This window comes from Hirundo rustica, chromosome 21 (genome assembly GCF_015227805.2).
Source record: "Hirundo rustica isolate bHirRus1 chromosome 21, bHirRus1.pri.v3, whole genome shotgun sequence".
NCBI lineage: Eukaryota > Metazoa > Chordata > Aves > Passeriformes > Hirundinidae > Hirundo > Hirundo rustica.
This window is the reverse complement of record NC_053470.1, coordinates 8227011-8249706: the sequence shown is the minus strand read 5'-3', so window position 1 is coordinate 8249706 and position 22696 is coordinate 8227011. Positions and strand designations below refer to the sequence as shown.

Here is a 22696-nt window from a genome sequence, read left to right as displayed (position 1 = left end):
ATTGCTCAACAAATCAAACATTAGTGCAGGAAAAGGTTGTGTTTGCTTAGATATAGAGTATCCTGCTGGTTAAAATTATTTCTGTTTTACAGTGTTAAAATCTCTGTGCCACAGCATATGAATTTTAAGACTAATTATTTTTAATGATTGTTTGCTTCCAGATGCAATACAACTATTATTACTCTAATGACCCATTATTACTGTAACAGTATTCAAAAATCCAGCATCCAAAAGCCACAAACCACTTAGCAAGCAAACATTCTTTTCTCACTGGGCAGTGGCTTTCATTATTTTGCCCTTCATCATTTACTGCCACTGCCTCATTCTTCGAAGATATCTTCCATGGAAAGGAAAAAAAACCCAAACAAACTGCTAATCAGGGTTAAAACTTCTTCCTCTGAGTTTCTACCTAAGGATCACTGTGCTGCTCCCCAGATCACCTTGTCCTGCCTGGCCTTCCAGTGCTCCTGGCATTATTCTGCCCACGCCATACCCGAGCCAACAGGAGGGAAAATAAATCAGGCACTGATGGAAGAGAAATCTCCTGCCTCTGGAGCAAAAGCTGCTGCTGGAAGAGCTCTCAGTGAGCAGCTCCTGTGCTGTGCACAGCTGAGCCATAGGTGCTCTCCACCAACAGCGGGACACGAGGCACTGAGATGCTCTGCTAGGGCTGGGGGACTTAAATCCTGCTTTTGTCATAGGATTAGACACTGCAACCACTGTGGGCCAGCTGTTTTTGGACAAGGAAAAAGAGGCAGCACAGCACTCCTCTAGGAATACACTTAGCATGACAAAATCATTTATTCCCAGCAGTTGTTTACCACTCTGAACCTTTCCTACAGCAAAGGTTATGGAGGAGGAAAGAAAAGCTCTTGGATTTCCAAGGAGAGAACCTGCTCAGGGAGCTGAGCACCGCCCTGAGAGCGGCTCAGCTGGGGACAGCTCTGGAGGGAGCGCACACACAGGGGTGCTGCAGCCTGAGAAATGGCCTGGCACTTGTTCCTCCCCTGGCTGCAGAGTCCCTCTGCACCTCAAGAAATCGTCCTCTCCTCACACCCCCTTTGAACAGGACCCAAAACCTCAGGGAGAAGAGGATAACAGCTCCTGGGAAGTGCAGAGAAGTAATAAATTGTAGTTGTATATATTAGATATGCATACATCTATGGATAGGGATAGATCTGTCATACATATTTGAGCTGTTGTGAGACTATTCCCCCTAAAAATAACTGCGAGCCACAGGAGTTTCACCAGTCACCTTGCAAGAAATCACACGCTCTGGGTACAGAGAAGGTGGATTTATAGAGTTGTTTTATTTTCACCAAGTTTTTCCCATGTTTCATAAAGCAGAACATGGTGTAATTTATTGCTTGTCTGGCATCTTTCGCACCAAAAAGATTACAGAAATGTTTCACTGCCAATTACAGTTAGCCTGCCTCACTCAAAGGCAGCAGAGCTACTGAGCTCACACAAACTCACAAGTTCATGGACACATGAAAGATCTCAAAGCTCAATTACTTTTCACGGACAGAATCCTAAACATCTTCCTCCTAAGCATATATCCTTCTCAGGAAGGAGGATCTGAAAGCTGAAAAGCTCGACAAAGATGGCTTGAAAGGAAATCTCTGAGGCAGGCTGGCTCTGCAAATGCATGCAACAGAGCATTCCCAGGCATATCCTGCAGGCAGGGGAAAAAAAGGGAAAAAAAAAATAGAGAAAGCTTTCCTCTCTCAAAATGGCAACGATGGAGCAGAACAATGAGCACAGTTAGAGCCATAGGATAAGAAAGCCTGGCTAGGGCAACACAGCAGGGAAATTTTTAAATGAGCAGGATCGTTTTTATTTGACTTCGAAAAGAGAGGCTATGACTGTCCTCAGCCTGGCGTGGAGGATATTTTTATTGCTTGACTTTTACGTGAACCTTTAAAGCTGGTGTTTGGACAGTAAGAACATATTTCAGAGACGTATCAGTGTGGCTGGCAGGGACTCGCAGCCTCTCTCCTCCGGCAGAAACGTCCTGGGTGACGCGTGGCCGTGTGCAAGCACCGGACATCCATCACTCACAGTGCTCCTGTGCTGGCTTCAAAATCCATGGCCCAGAGATGGCACCCAGACCTTTTTCCCCCTAAATAAAGGGCTATTCTTCTCCTTTTAGGAGATGGTTGAAGCCAGACAATGTATAATGTTTTGAAGTCTCAGCTTTAATTAGAGCGCTAAAGAAGCAGATCTTCTTTTGTTAAAAGGACAGGCTGCATTGAATGTGTGACAATGAACCTGCTTCCAGGACAACCACCAGAGATGTTCCTGCAAGGAGCTGCGGAGAAGGATGATAAAGAGCTCACTCTTCACAAACATTGCCATCTTTGAGCTTTTGTGACTCATCCCCTACTGGTTTTTGTAGCAAGCAGAAAACTTTAAATGCAAATTGTATTTCTCATCCAGCTTTATCAAAGACAGCGTCCAATGTTAAATCCATAGTCAGTCAATATTTAAACACACTTCAGATACTGAGGGAAGGAAGAGACGTTCACGTGGAAACTTGTGGGGTTATTACCAGAGAAGTGAAATGTTCTTATATATGAAAGACAACAGGTCTTTGGGACAGGGCTGGTTTAGCTCTCACAAGGGCTGCTCCTAAGAGCTAAAGCAGACACTTCTTTATTTAATAGAGTCCCCTGCAAAAATATGCCAGTCAAATACAGTGCCTAGCACCGAGAGACACCCTTGTCCAGCCCTGTCAGAGAGCAGTGTAAACAGCACAATTCAGTCTCCTTCCCTGGCCCACAGCAAACAGCAAGCAAACCCTAAAACAAGGGCAAACAATCCCAGCAAGCAGCAGGATTAGGTTTGCTCTGAAGCACCTGCATGTAAATAAAGACAAAGGGAGCGCAAGCTTCACTCTCCCTCTCTGGGAAAAAGGAAACACAAGATCTGGCAAAGTCCATCCCTCGTGTCCTGATACGAGAGGGTGAAACGACCCACGCAGCGAGGAAATGTAAACAAGCAAAAAGAGATGACAAAAAAAATCTTAGATTTAATACTGCAGCCTAAGTTGTCTTGACTACAGATTTCAGGCTAGACTTTCAAAGGCTGGTGTCTGAAAGAACAAGTAACGATCTTGTCAATGCAACCTCAAAGACTGTATGTGAAAAATAATACAAAGAGGGTTTGGCTAAGGATGAGCTTGAAAACGCAGCCTCTGGGGGATCTGCTTTTTCATGAAATTTTAAAGATGTTCATGAAAGAGCAGTTTAGGTTGTGTGCTTAAAATTGCGTGGATTCAAGCAAGAGTAAAAAACCCTTTCTTTGTACCCATTTTGTTACTTGAAAGAATGAGCGCTGGCAACACAGACGCTTGAAAATAAGATTAACCCAAACCTGGGCAAAATTCCTCATCTTCCCCTTCATCCAAGGTGTTTCCTCTCCATCCCACGTCAGCCTACGTTAACTGAAGGTGCCCTGAATTCCAGAAAAATGTTATTTTCCTTGAGTGAAATACAAAACTGCACTTAAGGATTGATGTTTTCAGAGTTCAGGGCCAGCAGTCTTGGATGCTCTGGAATTCAGGCTGGAATTTGCTGCTGGAGAACGCAGGCTGGAGTTTGTAATAGCTGCTGGGACAATCTCTGGGCAGAGCTGGGTGTCCCAGGGAGCTGACAGCAAGCCAGTGTCACTCTGCCCAAAGTTTACTGACATCACACCAGTTCTTCTCTTCCCAAAGGTGTCATTTCTTGCTGTGCCAGACTTTGCCACCCCTGTGCTTTGGCAGTCCTCGGTCCCAGAGTGATGGCTGGAGCAGATCCAGCAGAGCTGAACTGGTGCCTGGGCTGAATCCCAGTGACAAAGCCAGCAGGAATCACCCTGCCTTGGGGACAAGCAGCATCACTGCCTCGGTCCCAGCATCCTCAGGATTGCTTCAGTCTCACAATTTCACATTATTCCACCTAATCTTCTAATTATTTACCACCAGGAAAAGAAAAAAAGAACAATGAAGCTCCTCAAATGAAACCAGAATGTTTCAGTTATTCCCCTTTGCCAGTTAGTGCATCACATGCAGCCCTGCTTTGATTTCCCTGCCTCAAGGATCATCCAATTTGCTGCAATGCTGCACAAAATAAATCACTAACTTCACAGAGCAACAAAAGGAGGACATCTAATGAGTCAAAGACAATATTGCATCACCAAAACAAAGATTAAAGGAACTAAATTGTTCATTAAAAATGAGATTTGAAAGCTTTGCAGAGCCCAAGGAAACAAAAAAATCCATACATGAAGGAAACACAATAATTCTAACCATAGAAGTACAAATGTTATTGGTAGAAAACATAACAGGGCCTTTTGAGAGAATGCCACTGAATGAAAGCAAGAGAAGCAAAAACTGGATGAAAGGAAGAAAGGATGAGACAGATGAAAGAAAAGATGAGAGCTGGGTGAGAAAACAGGAAGGTCATTCCTTTATCTAGACTTGCTAAATTCAGTGTTCAGAAACAAAGGCAGTGACTGTTCTTCTCAAAATTGTCTCCAAGGACTCTGGAGCCCATTTGGTGATATTTTTAAAAGTAGTTTGAAGAAAAAGAAAACTACATTCTTTAATGTCACTCAGCAGTAGTTCTGCAGCTGGGGATTTCTGTTCATACAACGGTTTAAAGTTTTTTCTGCTCTGGTTATTTCATTACAACCATAGGATTTATTACATGGTAATTCCCTGAGCTCTTATAAATCTGTTTGGGGATAGAAGGGGAGTTGTCTTATGATTCCAGTCTGGCAACAAATTTTCCATATAAAATTTAATCTATTGTATCTCACTTTTGTATAATCAGATCATTAAAATGCATTGCTAACATGTAAATCTGAGCTAACCTCATTAGCATAATTATGCTCCATAATTATTGAATAAACAAGCATTTTAGGGTTTCTGAAGTCTGCTGAGAACGCTTTTCCATTTTGGGAGTGGCTTTAATTACGTGATTCCCCAATCATTGTTACAAACCTTTGTGGCAATCCTGCTCTGTGATCCTTTTAAAGGCTGCTCCTAATCGGACTGGCAAGGACCAAAGGTCTGTGTGCTGTGAGCACGTGTGACAGTTCCCTCAGTCACAGCCTGCCTGCCAGGCTCCACGTGAATTAATATTACTGTTTAATTTACTGACAGGCCTTTGCTCATGCATTTCCAGGAATTACAGGCAATGAGTCAAACTCTGCTTTTCCCCTCTGGAAGGAGAATTAGCGAGCGAGCATCTCTGCGTGTGACACGAGTTTATTTGAACGTGAAGTGTTCTGAAAAAACATGCTCACCGTAGGTTTTACACCTGCACTGCACAGATGTCCAATGGAACAGCTTTCAAATGTGCTGCCTACTGGGTATTTATTCTATTTTTATTTCTGCCCCCCCCCCCCCCTTTTTTTTTTACCACATGTAAATGTTATACAATAAATGAGGCACAGGGTAAACACCAGATCCCCAGCCAACACAAGCAGCTCCACTGATGCTAATAAACTTTTGCCAAAGTGGGGGACATTCAGCCCATTACCTTTGGAAGCCATCATAGGCAGAACCCTGCTGACTTCTGCACCCAGTTTTATCTTTAAGGAGCAGCGTGTCGTTCTGGGATACCATTGTCAGAACACGCTGCCACATCTTGATGTAAACAGAAAATGGATAATTAATTACTGCCTTTGCAGGCCCCCAGGAAAAGAGATCCATGATCTGTGACAGATCTGACCTTAGAACAAATGACTCATAAATTATCAATGAGGTCTTGGAAACATTTGAGTGTCCTTGACCCAGAGTGATACAAACAAAAATATTGACCTTTTCTCTTTTTGTAAGAGATTTTGTGTAGGAGACCTCATTAAAGTTTGTCTAACTGTAAGAAGGTCAAAAAGAGCAACACATGCAAATTTCCAGAGTGAAAATTTAAAAAAGTGTTTGATCTATACATTAGAAAAAGGCAAGTATAAAAAGTGTGGCAGGCGCACTAACAAACCTGCTAGAACAGAACAACAACTGATGAACACCACCACTACAGTTCTCCACAGCTCAACAGAAAATACAAATCACATGCACTGGCAAAGGCCTTTCGATCCAACAGAAGACTTTTTAACAAACAAACAGACAACAAAAAAAACCCTCAACCAAACAGCCCAAGAATCAGATTAATTTAGTGCTTTTCATAGGGTCCCAGGGCTCCGGTGATTTTCTAATGGCAAACAGGAGATAGAGGCTGAAAATGCCCCATCCCTCCGAGGGCAGCTCTTTGTAATAACGACTCTCAACAGCCTGTCCTCTACATATTCACCCTCCCAGGTCTGCTTCCCCAGAAAGTGAAGCACAAAGGGAGCTCAAATGAGATCCAGGCAGTGATGAACATCACATTGGGGTGAGCTGGAGCTTGTCAAGCTCTCTCACCCTTCAGGTGAACATCACGTTACCGGACCACAGGACAAGGGGTTGATGTGAAATTACACTTCACTGTGCACTTATAGGACACACAGACTGTTTTATCTTCGATGGGGGAAGAAAGATCAGACCTTTACAGAAAAGAAAAAATGATTATTCACATTCGCTGAGAATAGCATCACCTTGTAGGCAAAGACCAGAGCTTTTTTCTTCTATCTATGGATTTTGTGCCCTTCTGCACGACTTTTTTCCTAAGAGCATTGGAAAGAAAAGTGACAGGAGTAAATATCAGTGAAATAAATCGTTCGCTCTTAAGGGATTCAAGATAGAGAACAAGAGGAAATTTAAGTGATACACAAGATACATTCACAGAAACGCATTAACCTGGAAATTAACCACCAGCAGCTGGTTGGGAAATAAGTCTCAAGCTAAATTTAAATACCATTTAAATTTAAATCCTGTTAAATCCTGAGTCCATCCTTTCCTTACACAAGAATTTCCAGCGCGAGGGAGCTGGTAGGAGAAAAGATAAGAACAGTGCTTTGTTGAGAAGCAAATCCCAGCACAATGCAGGGCTCAGAGCCCACACCAGGAATGACACTGACTAATAACAATAACACTTTTCATTTCTGTGGTGCTTTTCAGCAGAGAATCTGAAACTACTTGCAAACACCCATATCTCTTTTCAAGCATCATGTCTCTTTTTTGGGAGGGCCAAAAAAGTAAAAATAAAAATTAAGGGACTGAAACAACCCTTCTGGCCCAGATGAAGCCTTCTGTTTCCTTTCTGAAATAACCTTCCGTCCCCACCTTCTTCCTCTGTGTACGTCACAAGTGCAAAAGAGCTGTTATTCCACACTGCACATGTTTGTGACACTTGACTTCAAAAATCAAGAACTACAAACCTCTCTTGCTGAAGCAGCACTAAAACAGTTAATTACACTAAGCTAGTTAATAGCCTTTCATCATCGAGGACTGGTTCTTCTGCACACACACAGGGACAGAATCCATTTTTTTATGTATATTCTTTTATTTATCTCACTCCTACCAGCTGTATGATAATTTATTCTCTGTCACTCTTCTTAACTCATGAGTTCATTTAAAGTGCGATAGCAGAGAAAATACATTAACAGTTTCAGAGAATAAAACCTTCCTGAAAATGGAATCCGGCACTTTACTTTTACAAACACAGAATTTACACGTTTGCACTTGGGTTAATTAATTGAATCCATACGGGAATGGCTCCAGCCATACAGGAGGGCACAATATATGTGCTGATACCTAAATTATCATCAATTTAGGCAGGACAAAGCCAGAAAACTGTCTCAATAGGAGAGATGTGTTGGGACTGGCCAAGGAATCGTGTGGGATGTGGAATGTCTGGGATGTGAGTTCTCAAGCTGAGACTCCACTGTGGTGATGCCTCCAGTTCTATCTTCCATGTATTTCACATTCTGTGCTGCCCAGGGTGCAGCTCTGAGCTCACACTCAGGGTCACTCAGCTCTCTGCACACAGCAGCGACACAAAACAAATCCTGTTCCTGCTGCACACCAAGGACAACTTTCAGCCCAAAAGCACAAACAAGGGTGGCTGGAGGGAGGAACAAGAAGGATGGGGCCTCACAGCCTGGAGCTGGAATGGGACAATTAAACCCCAATGTGCAAATGGACCAAACTGATAAAAATGTAAGATCTCATGACTGCTCAGCCATTTTTGTGCCCATTTTGGGTCCACCTTGGGTGCAGCCCTGGCCAGGCTCTTGTCCTGCCCAAGACATCGCTGCCAGAAGGAACGGAGCCTCTCTCACACATCGCATTAGCTCATGGATCCAGCTGAAGATTGAAGCAGTTTGGGAAAGGTTGGCTGAGCAGTTCTGGACACAGCTGGCAGCCAGAGGAGGGCTGGGGCCAGCTTGGGAAGAACCTGAGCAGCTCAGCATAAACCACACCCTTAGAAAAAACACAGATTGTTTCAAATCGTAAGTTTCTAGGATCTCAGGAAAACAAACAAACAAACAACCACCACCCAAACTGGGAGCCTTTTTGCCATGCTTTTCCACTATGTGAGAGCACAACCACTTCTGTGTTTTCTCAGGAAGAAGGACCTCCTTCAGCCTGTCAGGGATGCTGACAGTGCTTTGCCCTCAGCAGCAGCAGCTCCAGAGCCCAGGATCAGCTGCTCCTGCCTGCTAAAGGATCAAAGGTGTGGGGTTTACTTTGTATAGTTTTTTTGGTGCTTTTTTTTTTCTTGGGGGGGGTGGTGTTTGGGGATTTTTGTTTGGTTTTTTTTTGTTTGGTTGGTTTTTGGCAGGAGGTTGTTGTGGTGTTTTGGGTTTTTTTTTTTTTTTTTTTTTTTGGGGGTTTTTGGGGGGTTGGGGGGGTGGGGTTGGTTGGTTTGGTTTTTTTTTTAATGAACGAATTTTTCTACTCCCCATTCTCCTTTTTTTTCCCCCCCTGTATAATTAAGAGCAGTTAGAAGAGAGTTAGCCAGGACAAAAGCCATCAGATTTTTTGGGTAACACAGCCGCTGGGCAGAACCACTTGCAGATGCTGGTGTGAAACATCAGCTGTGCTCGGTAAATGGCCTTTCAGAAGAGAGGCACAGAGCTGCCGGCAGCTCAGGGACAACCTGATGGAAAGCGCTGCCAAATTGGGAACACATCTCATCTCTCCCCAGAGACAAAGCTGCCAGGCAGCTTCGGGAGATGCAAATCAGCAAAGGAAAACAGGAACCTGGAAAAGTTAGGGAAAGACACACACGCCCACGATCCATTGGGGCAATCATTAGTATTGATCCTGCTGCTGCCTTTAAGGGAAGCATCCATTACAGGAACCAATAGTTAATGAAATTATGGGAAAGCACATGTGTTTCCTCCTAAACACGCCAAAGACAATTGCCCATCACCACTCATTTGTTACAACTGCCTGGATCCAACCACAGCCTGGAAATAACATTTCAATACTGAGGCTGCTCTTAAGCAAACATGCAAAAAATTTAATAACAACAAAAAAATTAACAACAATAATAATTTTTTTTTTAAAAAAATTGTCCTTATTCTATTCCTGCTCAAAACAGGTCAGTTTTCACCAGGAGCACTGGATACAAACATTTTCTTTTCACCAAGAAGTATTACTTTCACAGCTACTTACATGCTCTAGTCAATACCCCGGTGGAAAAATAGGAACCCCACAATATATAAAAGATTATTTCAGTCTTGATGCTCACCTATCATGGCCCAAAACCTCTTCAATTTGACTTAAAAGTCAGATGCTTGTCAGTTTTAAAATCATGGATCTACCAGTCAATATGTTGCAGCTGGAAGATTCTCCATGTATTTTTAACAAAAGAGATGCAAATCACAGAATTTGGTATACAAGACACTTTTTTTTTTTTCTGGAAAAGAAATTTAAATTATCTTCCTCACATTTCATAAGTGTTTGCAAAAAGTATCTTAAACTTGAGTATTTGTGCTCTTGTTTTCAAACTGAATGTCAAATATGGGCACAAGTTGTTTCTTTCTGGGTGATATCAGTGGAGCTCACTACTGGACTCCTAAACCAGCCACAACCTCAGCTCAGAAAGAAGGTAAAGTACAACCTGAACTCTTCCACAAAGACTTTTAGCTACAATTGTCTCAAAGTTCGTGCACATTTTGTCCAAAACAAGGGATTTGATTTCAGCTATTACAGAGTTAAACAGCACAGCTTCCCAGAGAAACACCAGTGAGCTTTTTCAGATTAGCTCTGTGTACCAGGTAGGAGATCAACATGCAAAACCATTTGATTTGATTTACCCTGAAATCAGGCTTCTGGGGCTTTTCAGGTTAAGGACGTGATTTCTGAAGTTCTGCTTGTATGTAATAGAAAATTGCTGCACTTTAGTGTAATTCTTATTCTCCAAAATACAATGTCACAAACACAGAGCTGGTGCTATCATGAGAATCAGGCTGTGGCACAGACCTATCAAGAACTACATTATACTCCATTTTAAGTCGTATTATGGCAAACCTCAAAGGAATTCTATAAAACAAAACAGGCTTTTAAAAAACAATATTTTAGAGAAAGAATCTGTTTCTATCAACTAGCACTACACTGTTTCAAAGTCACAAAGAGATCCCACGATCTATTCAATTCTACCAGCTCTCAGAATCATGTCCATAAAACCATTCTTAGATCCAGAGCCAGCCAAAAAACTTACCCAAGCACCAGGGTATGTGTTTGATATGACCTGTATCACCCCAGCTCCACGGAGCACTTCAGCCTGTGATGATTTAGGCACATTTAAGTCTCACTTGGGCTGGTGCCAGGGAGAACTCTGGGCTCCCAGCAATGGGTCCTGCTCCCCTCCCAAAGCACTTGGACTATTTTTATGCTGACCCAGCAATGCAGTCCCACTGCTCTCCCTCCAAGGAGAATGGAAATCCTCCGGGGAGCTGGGTGGAGGATGCTGCTGTGGGTGCCAGGTCAGGCCCTGGCTAGCACTGCCAGAGAGGGTGGCTTTGTGCCAGGCTGCAGAAGAAATGGCTCTTCGCTGCTGCTGCACAAATGGAATTACCTCATTTCCCCACCAAGGTTCTCACAGCGTCGAGCATCTCTCTGCACAGAGATTAGATGAGCCACAGCAATAGAAATTAATCAGGGTTTAGGAGCAAATAATGTCGCTTCTAACAACTGGGAGCTTTAATATTTCGGATTTTAGTTCATCCCTGCACAAAGGCAGTCTGTGTCTTGAATAGCCTCACAGTGCAAAACCCTTTGTTGGAGCTGCCCCCAAAATCAGCAGGAATCCAGGTTCCAGTTTCACCTGGCTTATAGCTGATCACGAGCCAGACTGCAAAATCTGATTCTTCAGGGGAAGGTGGGAAGTGGAGCTGTGCTCATCCACGCTCCATCTCTGCACTGAAGCACAGCGAGCTCCCAGAGGCTGTCAGAATTCCCACACGAAATTCCTGTCGTGTGTGCACCTCCACGAGTTTTAAGTGGTGATGGCATCTGTGCCAGCGAGCACACAGAGCTCTGTCACTGCTCTTGGCTCTCCTCTCTCAGCAGCTCCACTTGTGTGTGTGCCCCTGTGAAGAGCTGTCCTCCTGGGCAGCAGGACCCGGAGCAAAGAAAGCCTTTAGCAAATCAATCCTAAACTGATTTATTTCCAAGTGGCAGATACCAAGCAGGCAGCATATATTTGTCATTTGGACAAGGCCTTAATAAAGATAGATTTGAAGGATAAGTCTTTCTAAGAAACAGCCTCAGCTGCAGACACACACCAAAGCTCCCCTTGCTGTTTAATTAGAGTCAGATACTTCAGCTGGGGTTTAATATTCAGGATGTTTGCTTTCACTTATGAATATTACAAGCAGTTCTCTAAAACTACAGGTTGTCCAGGTCAAGTAGCATGAAACCCTTGTGAGATATCTATTGATTATCAGGGTTGGAAGAAAGAATACAAGCCAAAATATTCTCCCTGAGACAGTAATTGACATGTATTTATTACCTCAATAAAGGTATTTCAAAATACCTTGTTAAAATAACGTGAGCAGTGCTGAATCCTGTGGAAGACTGAGAATAAATGGCCAATCTAGGAGAGTAAGAGCATTGCTTCAAAAGAATTTCTTCTCCTCTTTAGAAACTGTAAAATTGGAGGAGGGAGGAGGAGAAGAAAGCAGCACATGGTTTCTTTTTGTCCATAAAAATACACTAAGCCTCCTTTTATCTATGCCTAGATAGCCATCCATCATATAAATCATCTATTATTTACTGTAGTTTACAATATTTTCTGTGCTGCATGGTGCAGTTTCTTTGAGACTAACCTAGAGCCAACCCCATCTTCTCACACAGATGATATTTCTTTCAAGTCAGTGGGAGGACACAGGTTGCAGAAATGAGGTCGAGCTACTCAGAGGGATTTGGGTACACATTGCATCAAAATGAATGGAAAGTAAACCTCCTGCACGCCTTGAAAATCTCATTTGCTCCTCTGAACTTAATTCAGCTATACAAGTTCTCTCTGGTTCAGGAGCTCAGTAATATTTTACCCATTCCTTTATGCAGAGCTGCCACAGCACAGTGTGCTCTGTGTCTGTTTGCTTCGTGAAATACAACCGTAACAAACCTGAGGCTGATGTCACATTTCATCTGTAAATAACTCTGTACTTCCCACCGCCCGTCCAGCGCTCCTGCCCCACGCACGGAATGTGAAGCATTCTGCACTCTGCCACCAGCCAGGAACAACCCTTCAGAAGTCAAGGGAACCACGTGGAATAAACCCACTTCGAGTGCAAAGACAAACACTTCAAAACAGACCAGGAGGGGAGGTCTGAGCTGGGATTTCTCAGACACCCACTATCCCACTGAAGTCAAAATTCTGCCTTAACCTCTCTCCTCTCCGGGTAAGGCTGGAAGAGCCTCTGCAGGGACACCACCTGGCCAAGCGAGGATGCCAGAGCACTGGAAAGGAGCACAGGAATAACCCGTGTCCCTCTCCCATCCGTGCCATTCCTACAAACACCAGCTCAGCTGGAAAGCAGAGCCACAGTGCCCCGGGCAGCCGCCACCGCCCATCGCTGCGGATGGCAGGAACACGGGCACCAACTGGAAACCGTGGGAACGTCAAATAAAGGCGCACAAAAACATCTTTTCAAACAGCTTCTCATGAAAAAAAAGCTCTTTGCCGGCATTCTCACACGCTGCCTCTGGCCCCTTTTCAATTAAGAAACCCACACGAGCGCTACCCACTAATGTTCTTTGCCCCAAGAGCCCCAAACACTTTTTAACACCTTGTGTTGCAAACGAACAGCTCTTCTTCGAGGTGACTGCCCGGGGACCACCCCCAGCCCTGAGAAATCCACCTTTTCCTAAACCTTTGAGTGCATCCCTAAGTATGACAAGTGTTAATGGCTCTGATCGATCTGGGGTTGTGGCACAGCTCTTCCCTTAACAGAGAGGTCAGAGGAGACCTCAGAGGAAAGCACAAGGCTAAAACACGCGTGTTAACCCTCTCCTGGGAAGGGGAGGCAAAGGGAATCGCAAAGGATGAACTTCCCTGCGAGGTAAGAAGAGAATCAAACAGTTCTGCACCTTTCACGCTGCCACAGAGCCCACACAAACACAGAAATAAACTTGCAGATAACGCAGCCCGTGCTCGTACCTGTGTGCTGCCCAGCAGCTCTCCCGAGGTTCCACAGCAGGAAAGGCTGCTGAAGTGCAAAAGGACCTGCCTGGAGTTAGGGTGGACTTTGAGAGGACTTCCACCTGGTTCTCCATGTGAGGAATACATTTAAAAGACTAATGAGATGGGTAATTTGCAATTTTGGATGATCAGATGCCACCTGCATCTGTTTTAGACATGGCAACACAGGTTTGCTAACTTAAGCTAAGTGCCTCAAGGTAGAAAATCAGTGAAAAGGAACTTTTACAAAATACTTTTTCTCCTGTACTATAAAAAAAGAAATGCACGTTATCAGGGCAGCACTGAAACTCTGTAGCATTCATCTCAATTTGGTAATTTTTGAAATTACCTTGCCCTCTCTAGGAAACGAGTGTGGAATATCAGGGGTGAGAGATCAGGAACTGCAATGCTTTATACAGAGAGTTTTTTAAGTCAGCTTTTGCCTGGCATTAAAAAACAGTTCTCCACGACTAAGCCTGTATCTTAAAAATGGTAATCACCACCTGGCATACTCCATCAACACTGAGAAAACCGACAAAGTGAGGCTGCACTTTACATTCAGGCAGCACATCAGTAAGGGAGGGAACAGATCCATGTGCTAATGTAGGCAAACACATGGAAAGAGAGAGACATGGAGTAGTTTAGAGGGCATTACATAATAATTGTTGGCAAGTGTTGGCTTTTTAACAGCAATGGCTTTAGAAACTGGGCAGCAACCCATCAGCCTGCAGGTGCTGAGGGGAGAATGAATTGCTTATCTGTGCCTGCTGCTCAGTCTCAGGAGGGATGCTGCATTGTGTCATTCAGCTTGCTGATCTCTTCAGACAGCATCCTCCAATGACAGAATTTCGGTGCCCAGAGCGTTGGTTCGCTAATAAGGAAACGTGGCTCCTCTGGATTGATGCTTCCACATGCTGAGCACACAGGGATACCCTTGGGTAGCCACAAGGAGAGCCATTTCCTAATTAATTCATCCACACGTCTCCTCTGTCGGCTACATCTGTACACATCAGCACTGACATCAAATTGTCTGTTAACTCTATCAGAAGTATTTCCTTCCCCCCACATTTCCCAGGGGCTGTATCAATACCTCTGTCCCTAAATAAAAGTGGCAGGCGGGTGTGAAGCCAGTATCAAGTGACTGCCCCACTTGGCACATCTCCAGTGCAGCCAACAGTTCAGAGCGGTTATTAAAAGGTCAGAGATCATTCCCATTGACAAGGCACCAACTCCAAGTGACACTCGCCCAAAAGTGCTAATGGAAATGGAGACAGAAACTGGAAAATCTGTAGGAGACATTTTGACAAGCTCAGCTGAGTAAAGATCCCTGAAGGCAGAGAAAGAACTCATACAAATCAGTGTTTTAAAATACCTAAAAACAAGCAGGGAAACACGCGGATGTAGGCATTGACAGACCAGTATTCAAGAGCATTTTGAAAAGTATTCTCATGGTTCAGGACTATAAAAAGGCAAACGTCTTCAATTTGATATTGCAGGCAGGTGGTTTTCAAGAAAATGCAAGTTTCCTTTCCTTTACCACCTCTATTACTCTATGCCTTTGAACGCCTTTGCTTTCTTAGTGGGAAAAAACCAAACAAAACACAACCCTGTTAAAGGGATCACATTTAATGAAAAGGGGCTGAAAAGGAATTCTGACAGCATCAGATGTCAAGAGCTGATGCCATTCCTTATGTATTACTGTATTCAGAAAATCCTACAAGTTCTCAGCCAGAGAAAATTCCCTGACTTAAAATCAATACCCAGCTAAAGTCCTTTATCCTGACAGTAATTGCTGTTTCCATGCAAGGCTGCTGCATGGAGAAAAACTAATCAGAGTTTCCTTAGACGGGCAGAAAAACAAAGAGCTCGGATGTCTGCTCTTAGCACTCCTGCGCCGGGGTGGATGGGGAGGAGGTGGAAATGGCCACATCTCCCGAAACTCAGGTGAAGCAGCTCTCAGCCAGTGCAAACCTCCAGACTGCAGCTGCCTGCATGGGACGTGTCAGCCCTCGGACACGGAATTCCTCACGGGAGTCGTTATAAATGCACATTCTAAAGCTGGCTTTTCGCAAAGATGAATGTCGTATGCCTAATGTTAAAATAACTCTGCTGTAGGGAGGTCGCTTTCATGGTTCTGCTCAGCCTGGTAGTGGGGTAGCTGATAGATGGTTGTGCTTGCAGTTGAACTGCTTGGCTGGGATAACGTCCAGTGAACGCTGTTATTGATGTGCCAATTATCAGCACCCGCCCTCTGCACGAAGTGTGGACCACAGCCCAAACTGGAGGCGATGATAAAACCACAGGTGAGAGATGTGCACGCTCCAGAAAGGCAAACCCAGGCAGGGGCCAGGCTAAACAGCTCCTGGAACATGGAAGTGAGCTTGTGGAGAAGTATGACAACGCAAAATGGTCTATGAATGAGCAACAGGCTGATGTCATAGAAAAGGTCTTTAAGGAATGTCCAAAGATAGGAGGTGTGCTCTTGGACGAGTGCCAAGCACCCAGCCCTTTAACCCTTTGCTTTATTTCTGTCTCCTACTGCCTTTTTTAATCAAAATTTTAAAATTCTACCAAGAAAGCGAGCCTCGCTTTTCACGAGCAGCAATGTGGAATAACAGCTACCAGGAGGAGCTCCCCAGCAGCTGCCCTTCTCCTGCAGGAGAGCAGCAGAGGAGCAACACCCCTCAACAAAACCTGGGGTATCCAAAGGGAGCAGTGCTCCCTCCTCTTCCTGCAGCACAGGCTGGAATTTCCTTCTCTGCAGAGGCACAATGCCACTACAGAGCCGGGCTTCACTTAATTAAGCCGAAACTGAGACTACCGTGCATATTAATGAGCACCCTAATGAGCATTAATTTTTGATGTTTCTCGTTAACAAGGATTATAAACTATGACAAATTTCTGTTTGACTGAATGCCAAAATTTGGACGAGCTGGGGGGGGTTTGGAATTGTAAATCTGCACGCTCACCCAGGGCATTGGAGCGCCAGGCAGCAGCTCTGAAAGCTTCTGTGTCAGAGGAAATATAAATGTCACAACAGGCCACATCCACTGCCCTTCCACACGTGTCAGGGGAAAAGCATTCCCCTCCTTCAAGGGGAGGCAATTCAGATTCAAAGAATTAATAAAGGAAGTAGCCAGCTCTCGAATGGTAAAGAGGAATAATCCTTGTCTCATTGAAAGCTTTAATATTGAGAGCTGTGTATGAGCAGGGGTGAAAACACTGAGTGCAGGTCTAGTGAACATGCAGGTTTCTATCTGCTGTCACGACATTGGCATGAATAAACTAAGCAGCTTTAAAAGATTAACACATCTCAAAAAAAAAAAAAAAAAAAAACCAAACCCAAAAAAACAAACCAAATAAACCAGTCTGGTTCACGCAACACAGTTACAAGAAATTCTAGAGGATAACAAACCCATATGGATATATGGATATTCCATGCAGGTATTTTCGGGGCTGTCCTGTGCCAGCTGGACTTGGTGATTCCGGTGGGTCCCTTCCAGCTAAGGGCACGCCCTGATTCCGTGATTCTGTTCCTGTGCTGATTTCTACAAGGGCCCCCTCAGGCTTCAGCTGGCTGACTGCAGCAGTGAGCCGTGGGGCTGAAACACACTCCGCATGTGTCTGGGACACCGTTGCATTTTGTTCATTTGAAGATAATCAAAGCAGTTTCTTTCGGTTTTCAGTTCCTACCTTGCTTTTGTTCTAATTCTGTCACACTCAAGCACCACTTGGAAGATGACAAACACAACACACCAGCTGAGGCTCACCTGCACTCCTTGCCCCTCGCTGGTTCAGCTGGAACAAACTGGTGGAGTAAGAGTTCTGTTCTTAAAAATACACGGAGAGAATGGCAGATGAGGAGAGGAAAGCTCCAAAATCCTCCAGCAGCTCGCTGCTGCACTCCACCTCACCCATTTCACCATCCTACAGGCTGTGGTCCAGACTGGTACCCATGGCATGATTCTTGTAACCAGAACTCAGGCTTCAGAAGAAGAGACTCTTCAAAGTTATTTCTATTTCAGAGTATTTAAAATGAGAAACTTCATGAGGTTCCCCCCCCCCTTTTTATTTTTTTTTTCCTTGGTGTTTTCTTCTAAGCATCACTAAAATCTGTAGTGACCTTTTGCTTTGTTATAATCTGGTGTTCAGAAAGGAAATGCACTTTTAAAAATAAATTCTGAAAACTATACTCTTTTCCCCAAAGAATAAATTCAGTAGTTTCCCTATCTGCCACCCACCCTCACCTCCCCAAAAACCCACCTAAACCAAGAGAAACAACACATAACTGTCAAAAAACTACACACAAGGACACCCAACTCACCACAACACACGTGGCAGAACCCCGTGAGCACTGATCTTCTGTGCTGCACCCCCTGCTGACCCACACAAAAGCCTTTGCCTCTCTGGTTACTTAATTTAATTGATTTTACCCTGGATGTACTTGAATAGATTCGCTCCCCTTACTGCTCTCACTGCTGTTCATAAATTAGAAAATGGATTTTAAAAAAAACCCACTACTCTCCTCTCTCTCCATCAGCCAGTCCTGAATTGCCATCTGATTTTCTCTGTGATTGCTGGCACTTTTTGGACAGCAGAAATATTTCTGACACTCACAATAAACCAGCCTGGATGCTTTATACCTGCTGAGAATCTTGCAGTCCTGTCTCCCCAGCTGGGAAGGTGGAAATAACGTTGGCCCTTTCCAGTGATCCGTGACAAATTTTCATTCCTATTTTCAGTCCACTTTCTATTGGTGTGCCTTTGATTTCTGTTTTGATGTTGTTTCCAACAATCAAAATAACAAATCCAGCTTTTTACTCGCATCTTTCAAAACTATCATCAAATTATGACCCTTTCAGCATCCCAACAGGACAACTCAGAAAGACCTTCCATTGATACTTACAGAGTAGGATCTCAGTCAAAAGAAAAATGAATTAACTTGCAACTGTTGCTGAGGTCAGGAAGGTAATTTTAATTGAAATATATCATCATCCTTATTCTTCTGTTAAAGTGAATGATGGCTGATAGCAGGATTTTCTAACTATTCCCCATATTCTAAGTATTATGGAGGGGTTAATTAATTTTTTTTTTCCTTTGGAGCTGTGGGAAAAATTGGGTCTAAGTAGATTAAATGGCAAATCAACAAACACTGAGCTAAAAGTAACGAGCTGTCCCAGGTGAATATTGACGCTTTTGCAGTCACAAACTTCACCCTGGAATCTGCCATTAATAAAAAACCCTCACACAGTTGTTGTCAACCAAAGCATCTGGGATAGCAATGGGGGCCATTCCTCTCAGTAATCTCCTTTTGCACTTCTGAAAAGGACAGAAAAGGAGATTAGTAATTACAAAAATCATATTTTGGAGAATATTTTTCCAATTGACCCGGAAATACACTTTTAATGAAACAATCAATAATGGTATTTTCCCAATTTCATTGTTTTAGACAGTGATTTGATAGAAGTGTGGAGAGCTCTTGGAAAAGCCACCAACTGCTGCTCAAAAAGACCCCTCATTTTCAGATGGATGGAATCAGAATTGGTGCAACAGATGGCTGTTTTATCTGATCAAGGTGTGATCCCCTAATTATAAAAGGTATGGAAGTGTGTGTGTGTTTATGGAAGGGGGAAGGAAGATTCTCCACCAGGAAAAATCTCCCTTCAAGATTCCAGGAAGTTTGCTCGTGCAATTATCAAAATATCACTTGTGCTTATTGCTTGGAAGTGCCACTAGACCCAACCTCAAAAAAAAAAAAAAAAAAAAAAAAAAAAAAAAAAAAAACAACCCCAAAACAAAACCAAAAAACAACCAACAAACCACCAACAAAGGAAGTGCTGTTTTTATCTTGATTAACAGAATTTCTCTGCTCAGGACAGCTCGGATGACCTCCACCTCTGTCATCACATAGAGGAATCCAGCCCTGAGCACGGTGAAATCCATCAGTTCACAGAAGTCAGGAATCAGGGGGCAACTGGGGAAAACCCCAAAAACCCCGAGACAAACCAAACAACAACCCCCCAAAGCCCGTGGCTGCCCTTTGCACGGGCTCACAAACACCAACACAAACGGAAGCAGAGCAGCTGCCGGAGCGGGCGCTCCCCACTGCTCCCTGCGCGAAAGCAGAGCGGTGCAGGCACCAGGACAGACATCTCCTGTCACTCCACACTTCAGAATCAATGAGTGTCACAGTGAAGGAGGAGCAGGGGCACGCCTCTGCCCCGTGCTGCAGGGAGCAGGCCATGGGCTGACCCTGGGTGCCCACCGGGGCTCTTCCTGGGGGACAGGGCTGGGCAGCAAGGGGACAGCTGAAAAAGCATCCTGAGGCTGAAGATGCCCTGCTGTCCTTCCCTCAGTGCAGGTCCTCGCCCCTCTCCCCCCTTCTCCAGGCCCAGCACAGCCCAGTGACAATGAGCGGCTCCATGGGATGTGAACTGTGCTGGCACTGTGTGCATCACACTGGCGTTCTGAGCCAGCAAGGACGGGTTCAGTGGAGCATTCCCGGCTCCAAGCACATTCCCAGGGCAAGGAGGATGGGATCAGCACCAAAGGCTGCTGTCTTTCTCACCTCACCCCTCTGAAATACATGTTTACAGCAGCAGCAGAGGTTGCTCTGGCTGTAGCTCCTGAGAGGACACAAATAAACTTTAATGAATATTGCCACAGCCCAGGTCAATAGATAAATGATTGGTATTTAACAGAGCTCTTAGAGGGATTTCTGAAAGGAGAAACCCACATTTTATATCTCCCATTCATGAACAAAACCTACAGTGAAATTTAGCTTGGCATTGGCTGGGCTTTGTGAGCTAAAGGGATAAACTCCATTAATTTTCTGCTGATAAAATGTTATTTCAACTCATTCTATTGTCTACTTTTCCCTTGCCAAGATCTCCAATTCTTTTTTCCCCTTACTACTCCTGTCTGCATGAGAGGCTACATAAAACCAAAGCTAGGCAGTGGAATATTTTCTTTACTGCCTGTTGATAAACTGGCAGTCTGCAGGGAGACTGCCCCAGTGTAAAAAAACACCACCAGGCATTTGTGTAAATGTGTATTATTAGGAACAGAAACTTTCTTCCAAGATAAAAAAGTAGCTTTTTAAACAATTACTATATTCTGCTTTAGCATTTGTGACCAAACAGTTGGTCTACTACACGAGATCACAGTGAATCAACCCAAAACTGATTTATCTGGTTTCCCTTGCCAAGCTGAATGACAAGTTGAAAACTGAAGCAACCAATTATGTTTTGAAAATAGTTGCCTTTCTAAAATAGTTCCTCAGTCCATGATGTGGAACAGAAATAAGAAATATCAGCACCCCTCCATCTTGGCAAATACAGCGCAAAAATCTCAAAAAAAAGAAGAATATAAATTCAGGACTCTGCTAGTAGAAGAGAATGCAGTTTGCACCTCTGACAACTTGATGTTACGTGGAAAATACTAGTTAAGAGTGAGACACTAATGTAAGGAAAAGAGGATAGAGCAGCTAAGGTGAAGGAAGGAAAACAAAGCTTTGCAAGAACAGCTCTGGGTGCTTTTCCTTATTTAATATATTTAAGGCTACCAGTAAGTGTGCTAATGAAAAATCATTAGCTGATGATATCAGGTTACGAGACCTGATCGATACTCGAAGGAGGAACTGAGTATCACACAAGAACTACAAGATGAAAGCTGAACACCAAGCTTTTAAGAACTACAACAAGTTTTGCTGTAAAGTGGCAGCTGGAGAGAATTGAGAATTGAAGACTTGGGCTTTGTGTGGCATCAACCAGGCAGCTTCAGCAGGGACACACAGGAACTAATGCAACTCTCCGAGCACTGAAGGGAATTCAAGGCTGGGGACAGTGATGGTTACTGTCATTACATTTGCCATCAAAGAAAATCCCTTAAAGATAAATGTTATTTTTGCCCCCAAATCAATAGGTATGCATAGACCAAAAACTGGCTGAAAGCAAAAACTAGAGGCGGAGAAGATTATCTAAAAAAAAACCTCCAGCAGCAGTCTTTGAATAATGGCAACAGCAGAGAAGGACACAGCTGGAATTCAAACACTTGTGAGTGGCAGCATTTTGTATGATGTGAATGGAGTTCCCGCTGCCTGCACTGCCAGGCCACTGGACAGTGCTCTGGGAAGCCCAGTGCTCCTGTGCTGCACGTGGCAGGAGTCACCTTGAGCTGGATGATTCTGCAGGATTAAGGCCTAGGGGAATCCATCATATTTAATATTAAAGACTTTACTTTGACACAATTTCAATTGACTACAACAAATCAAAGCAAACTCCGCAATAAATGTCTTCATAATGCCTCGTGCTGTAGCTGTACTTTGAAAGTCCAAAATCAATAAAAGCAAAATGGTGACATATGTTTGTATTATTTGGAAAGCTAAATGCATGCAAGGGATCTGTCACCGAAGGATTAATAGAGTACAAGATGTTCTGTTTGTTGGGCATCTGATTGTCTGTCTCATAATATGAATTTTGAAATAGCTAGGGATTTCTGCTAGTGCATTCGCAGGTTTATGCTGAATTTCATATTAACAATAAATCATCCTGTACGTATAGTTCTCTTTTTCAATTTACTGCAGCACAACTTCATCAATCCACACGGGGAATAGGCCCATACGCATAATGAGTAGAAATCTGATAATAAAATATTAAGTAAGACACCGAAACAAAAACATTTGAAATATTAATACCAAGGCTCTAAAATACCCCTCATTGCTATTCAGCCTGCATTTGGTGTGCACACACCTCCTAGGTCTGGGTGGAGCGACAGCAGAGCGCCACGTAGCCCGTCCTAATGACTGCAAAATAATCTGCTGGAAATCGGGAAATCCATTTACCGACGATGTAAATGAAACTAAGATGCATTCTGCTGTGAGGTGAAAGACATTATTTTGACTCTGGGTTGGCAAAATTACATTTGACCGAGCGATTATTCACTCCCCGGGATCCTGCTGCACGCACTGAGCGCCTCCCGAGGTGGACGTGGACGTATTTGTCAGGAACGATCCTTGGCTGTCCGTGTCCGTGCTAGTGAGGCAGGGGAAAATTCCCAACCCAAAGAGGTCCCCGAGGTGCTGGACACTGCCAAGCCTGTGCTCAAGCATTCCCTTGACTTCCAGCAGCGCTTTC

At 43.9% G+C, this 22696-nt stretch overlaps 1 long non-coding RNA gene across 1 annotated transcript in view; it reads right to left on the bottom strand.

Moving 5' to 3' along the window:
• LOC120762179 (uncharacterized) overlaps positions 1–13639 on the bottom strand; it is a 61590-nt gene extending 47951 nt beyond the window's left edge. Inside the window, exon 1 of the long non-coding RNA XR_005703857.2 lies at positions 13542–13639. This is a non-coding gene — a long non-coding RNA (uncharacterized LOC120762179). The remainder of the gene's footprint in view (positions 1–13541) is intronic.
• Between the last annotated feature and the right edge of the window lie 9057 nt (positions 13640–22696).